Here is a 6,000-nt window from a genome sequence, read left to right as displayed (position 1 = left end):
GAGCGCCCTGAGATGCCCTGAGACACCGGAGCTGAGCGCCCTGAGACACCGGAGGTGAGCGCCCTGAGATGCGGGAAGAACACTGAGCACATGACTTTGTCAAGGTTACTCTTGACTGGCCCTATCCCAAACCCAAGTGTTCATATCAACCCGAATTAAGTTGGTTCTGGCTGATCCTATGTGATGGGGTGGAAGGAGGCTCCACGTGGGGAGAGGGTGTTAGGTGATTTGTCTTGTGCAGAAAATAGTATAGACACAAAGAAACTATAAAAGCAAATAGTAAATGGTACCTATGCATGTAAACCCTTTCCACAAGAAGTGACCATCTGAAGAATAAAAACCAGCAGAACTGGGCACATAAACGGTGAGAGAAAGAAGAAATGAGAGGCCAACAATGGAAGCCAGTCGGAGAGAAAATGGACGGACAGATGGATGGACCTGCCACGCCGCTGGGTGTGTCTTCCGAAGCCTTCGAAACAACCGTTAACTGCACAGATTCAAATTAGCAAAAGGGCAGACTCAGGAGTGGACGTCTCTGGCAATGTGCTGTCTAAACAAGACTCAATACAATGGTTAGAGACAGGTTGAAAATAAAGGGACAAAGAAAGATTTACGAGGAAAACCACCAAAGGACAGAGGGGGCCACAGGTGGGTCCTAGAAAAACCGGACTTTAAAATAAAAAACGGGAGGGTAAAAGAAGGAATGCCGGAAGGTGTAATATACACAAACAGACATGTAACTTACAAATGCAGTCTCAAAACATAAGCAGCGATGCTGAGGGCTCCAGGGAGAACTGGGTACCCATGACTGTGGGAACTTCAGCAAACCCTCTTGGGAAGTGGCTGTTAGGCAGAGAAGGAGCCATATCATGGGTGGTTTGCACAGCACAGTCAAAACCACCAACTAAGAGACGCTGTGAGACCTCTTATCTGATACAGGCTGGCTCTGTGTCCCCACCCAAATCTCATCTTGTAGCTCCCATAATTCCCACGTCGTGGGAAGGAGCAGGTCAGAGATAACTAAATCATGGGAGTGGGTCACTCCTGTGCTGTTCTCCTGATGGCGGGCGGGTCTCACGAGACCCGACGGTTTCCGTGCTAGTCTCATGACAGTGAATGAGTCTGACGAGATCCAGTGGTCTTAAAGTGGGCGATTCTCTGCACAAGCCCTCTCACTGCCTGCTGCCATCCATAGAAGATGTGACTTGCTCCTTCTTGCCTTCCGCCATGATTGTGAGGCCTCCCCAGCCATGTTTAACCATTAAGTTTATTAAACCTCTTTTGTAAATTGCCCAGTCTCAGGTATGTCTTTATCAGCAGCATGAAAATGGAGTAACACAATATCCAAGAAGTCCTTCTCTAACACACATGCAGAACTGACAAAAGAAAACCAAGTCCAAAGTCAACAGGGGGCCTCAGTCACCTCCCAAGAATCTGCACTGCCCAGACAGTGTCCTGAGACCACAGACAGAGTGTCAAAAACAGCGCTCAGATGCCTGGAAACTGAGGTAGGTATGATGTATTGCACACACACAGGTCCACGCACAGACACGCTCTCACTGAACATGGGTGTGCTCACTGCAGTGCGTGCAGGCCTTCTGTTTGTGCAGGCTGAGAACACACACACACTCATACTTACACATTCTCACTGAACACACATGTGCCGACTGAAGAACATTCGGACTTTCCGTATATGCAGGCTTACTGAGAACACACACACACGCACACACACACGTACTTACAAGCATGCTGTCACTGAACATATGTGTGCTCACAGCAAGCTTTCTGAGGACACCCACGGTGCCTCCACTTACCAAGCTGCACAGCCAGGAATATTCTGTTTGGAGAGAAGAGCTGGGAGGAGGATGAGGTGGCGTGAGAACCTGGGGTACTGCAAGGCTGCCTAGGGCAGGAGCTTCCCAGGAAAGCTGAGGACAAAGGGCCCTGCTCAGGCCCATGACAAGCATCCCGTAAACCGAGGAGGTGACCCACCCAACCCCGTCCCTGAGTTGCAGAGGAGGGAAAAAAGCTGCCTCTCTGAAAGGGCTCACAGAATTCGGGAGTCTGAAGCCACCTCTGACTTGAGCCACTGGTGCTCTAGGCAGAGTCAGCCTGACACTACACAGAAACGCCGCATCCCATCTGAATGTCTGCAGGGCTCGCCAGCCTGTGGCTGTGGGCCAAGTCCAGGCCCTGCCTGTTTTCATGATAGAGTGTGACTGGCACACAGTCACACCCATCATCTATGCCTGGAGACAAGGCCTCGTGTGGCCACCGAAGCCAAAGAGACTATGCCCTGGCCCTTCACAGAAGGTGCCTACCCTGCACAGGAACTCCCCTAAGCCATGCACTGCTGCATGCCTGTGGGGCTGCTCCCATTTCCTGGGTTCCCAGGGGCTGAAAATGGAGGGCATCAGACAGAGTCACGCAGGGCGGGTGACGGGGCCAGACCTCCCGCCCCTGGAGACGTGCACCTGGGGCAGCCCCTGCTCTGCCCCAGTGCCTGCCGCCACATCCCAGGTTCTGCTCCCAAAACCTGCCCAGTGCCCCCTCCGTATTCCGGCAATGCACATGACACAGATACAGGCTGCCAGTACACACGTGCACACGTATGCACACCCACATGCATATGTGCACACACCCGCACACACATACATGCACATACACATGCACGCAAACAGTGAGGGAGGCAAGACTGATAAGTGAACAATATGACATTTAGATACAATCACAGCCAAAAGATCAATATGAGAATTCCTAAGAGTTACAAGAATGAAATATATTTTTCATCGATTTGTTGTTTTAAACCATTAAAAAGATGGGTAAGCGTGTTAAAGCAGGGTAAATACTCAGGGCACTAAAAACACTCCCACTCACACATCGCGTAGAAAATCAATCTCACTGACATACTTTCAAAGTAAAACCCCAAAAAGCAGACAGCATTCCTCAGGCACCGAGAGCACACATTTGCGGGAAGAAGAATGACTCCTGGAAAAACTGGAGGCCACACGTCACCGCCGAGCCTGGCGCCTGCCCTGCCCGCACGGCGGCTAACTTGAGTCCAGTATCTCGGCTCAACTTCACTCCCACGGCCGCTTTTAGAAAGAATCATAAAAATGTCCAAATCCCCTTTTTTGTTTAAATTGACCAAGTGGCACCTATTTGCCTGAAGCACTAAAGCAGACAGTGGAGGGAAATCGATGGCAGGAAATGGAGAGGCAGGGGGCCCCGCGCCCAAGCGGGCTGCCCAGCGCTGACATTATTGATTTTACCTAGTTCAGCTGGCCTTGTAATTAAAATGTAAATTTGAGAGAGAGATTATGTCCTGACAGAAATGGTAGGATTAAGGGGAAGATAAAAGCCCCTCAGTGAAAATTCAGAGAAAGAAATGAGAAAGAAAAAGAGCATGGGTTTCCTCCGTGGTGTGGATTTAGACTAAATCTGACTACTTCAGATTCACCCACATTTAATTGAAAAAACAGCGACAGAATATAAACTAGTGTTATGAACTGAGCTGGCCCCTCTGCCTGCCCCCAGCCTCTGGCACTCCTTGGGCCCCCAGGTGTGAAGCTGAGGGGGACTGGGCGTGCCCGCTGTGCACCACAGAAGGCAGCTCTGTCGCCAGGGCCTGCCCCTCCTTTGGACCCTCCAGCCCATGCCTGGGGCTGGCATAGCCGGAGCCGCACGCTCACACCCAGGCTACCCCCAGCAGTGCTGGCTGGGGTACCAGCCCAGGCCCACAGGGGCCATCGGCATGGTACCTTCAAGGCTGAGGGAAGAATGTGGTCAGCCTTCCCACATCAAGAAGTGAATCAGTGGCAATAAAACTACCAGGGCCTCTTCCTGTCTTGGTTGAGGCTGTGACAGGGCCTCCAGCTTCAAAGGCACCCTCATCTCCACCAGGGCACACGGGGCCTGAGAGGAAGGGGGCGGCCGCAATGCTGCGGAGGAGCTTGGAGTCAGCAGAAGAGGGTGCTGGGAGACCTGCAGCTGCACAATGAGAATCAGAGGCCAGTGTACCAGCTGTGCACACTTCGCTGGATCAGGACTGTCCTAGCAGGGGCAGCTCATCTCTGCTCTGCTGAACCTGGGGCCTGAGCTGGAGACACATCTGGAGGAGACACATCTGTCCCAACCAGGGTCAGGCTGGACAGCCCACAGGTAAGGCTTGGCTGGAACTGCCACACCCAGTGCCTACCTGTGACCCCGTGAGGCTCGCGGTACCCACAGCAGGGCTGTGTCAGAGCAGGTGTCCCAGTAAACCTGGCAGGGGCTACGGCCCCCTTGGCTGGACGCTGTTGTCGATGGGCTCAGGACCCCCGGGATCCAGTGGGGAGGGACGGCCAGGCCTGGTGACGAGTGAGCACTGTCATCGTGTTTGGCCACAGGCTAAAGGGGGCCTCAGCTCTTCTGATGAAAGGAGATTGCTCTGTTCTTTGGAGTGTCACCACATTTGCATTTGCTTCTGGCCTTGCTTCAGATCATTTAGAGCCACAAGTCAGGTTTCAGGGAAAGTGTAGCTTTCTACCAATCTGTCCCAGATGTGTGACTTCTGCTGAAAGGGCTCCCAAGCCATTGTAACAGGCCTATGCAGAGGCCCAGGGCCACGAAATGCCAGGGACACTACAGGCCAAGAGTCAGTGCCAGCTGCCAGACACTGAAGATGCCCAGGAGCAGTCCGGGAGATGAGGCATCCAGCAGGCCAGGTCAGGGCAGACCTGCACCTATTAGACGGCTGCCTGGGCCCCGGCTGCAGCACCTCCAGGAGGAGACACCACTGTGCTTTCACAGCACTCCCAGGCTGGGCCCACAGCCCGGGCCACCTGAGGGTGGCCGAGAGCCAGGAAGGAGATTGTGGCACACAAACACATGCTTAGGCATCCCCAGGTGCCTCCTGTCAGGCGTGGGGACCCCTACCGGAGGTAAGAAGTCAGCAGAAAGACCATTTCAGGTGGAGGCTGGTGTTGGCAGAAGGGAGTGTATGCGGTGGCGGCAGGGCAGGCTGAGTGAGGGCACAGCTGGGGCTGCAGCTCGGCGGGGGGAAAGAGTCTGAAGCTGTGAGGTCAGTGGCCAGAAGAGGCATGCAGTTCCTCTACCTGCCTGGCTGGAACCCCTGGAGAGGCAGCATGGGACCACGGTCCAGAATGCGCCAGGCCACGTGGTACCCAGGGAAAGGTCCTGGCCGGGCTCAGGTGTCTGAGGCCTTCTTCCAGACCCTCAAGCTCACACGGACCCCAGGAGCTCAGCCTTCCCAGCCAGCAGGTCCCAGTAAACAGGACCATACAAATGGAAGGTCATTAGAAGCCTGGTTGTGCTAATTTGGCATGACACTCTTAATGGGTCATATCTTCACACATGAGTTGCCTCATCATCTAAATTCTCTTAACAAATTTACATCTCTTCTTATAGACTCTGATTCAAACCAACTTGTCTATTTCATACAAAAGCTAAGGGTCTTGTTTTCATTTGCTTCCATTCAAAGCAAACTCTACTGTGCGGCCTCTCGGGGAACTTCAAGAGCAGACCCACCTGGGTCCCACCCTCCCCGGAGGGCCACAATCCTGGGTATGGAATGGAACGTGGCTCTGGGAGGTATCTTTGAAAAACCTCCACCCTTGATGGTACAGGCAGTGGCAGCTGCACCCTGCGCCCTCCAAGTGCTCCCTGAGAAGCGCCTTGTGGAGCGCACAGCAGCCCTGGGCCCAGATCCGAGTTTGTGGCATCACCAATGTTGAGGACACCTGTGCTTGTGACCCCCCTAAGCAGGGAGGGGAGCCTGGAGGGCACAGGGTGGCAGCCCCTCCCACCTGCCAGCCACGGCTCCTGTAACTGCAGGAATCACACCCCACAAACCTCAAGTCCAAGGAGTCCACCCTTTCTGTTCCTAAGCAGGGCTGCTGATGGCACAGGGGTAGGGGTCAGGACCTGCCCTTTGTGTCCTCAGGGCAGGCATGTGTGCTGGGGCCTCCCCACACAGGAACCAATGGTAGGATGGTGGCC

General features: G+C 53.9%; 1 protein-coding gene across 4 annotated transcripts in view; it reads right to left on the bottom strand.

Moving 5' to 3' along the window:
- UVSSA (UV stimulated scaffold protein A) overlaps nucleotides 1–6,000 on the bottom strand; it is a 39,587-nt gene that overhangs the window by 13,978 nt on the left and 19,609 nt on the right. The window lies entirely within an intron of this gene.

Source organism: Sapajus apella, unplaced genomic scaffold (genome assembly GCF_009761245.1).
Source record: "Sapajus apella isolate SASKATOON/1434 unplaced genomic scaffold, GSC_monkey_1.0 scaffold85, whole genome shotgun sequence".
NCBI classification, from domain to species: Eukaryota; Metazoa; Chordata; class Mammalia; order Primates; family Cebidae; genus Sapajus; species Sapajus apella.
Note: the sequence above shows the minus strand (reverse complement) of the source record. Positions and strands in the feature narration are given on the sequence as shown.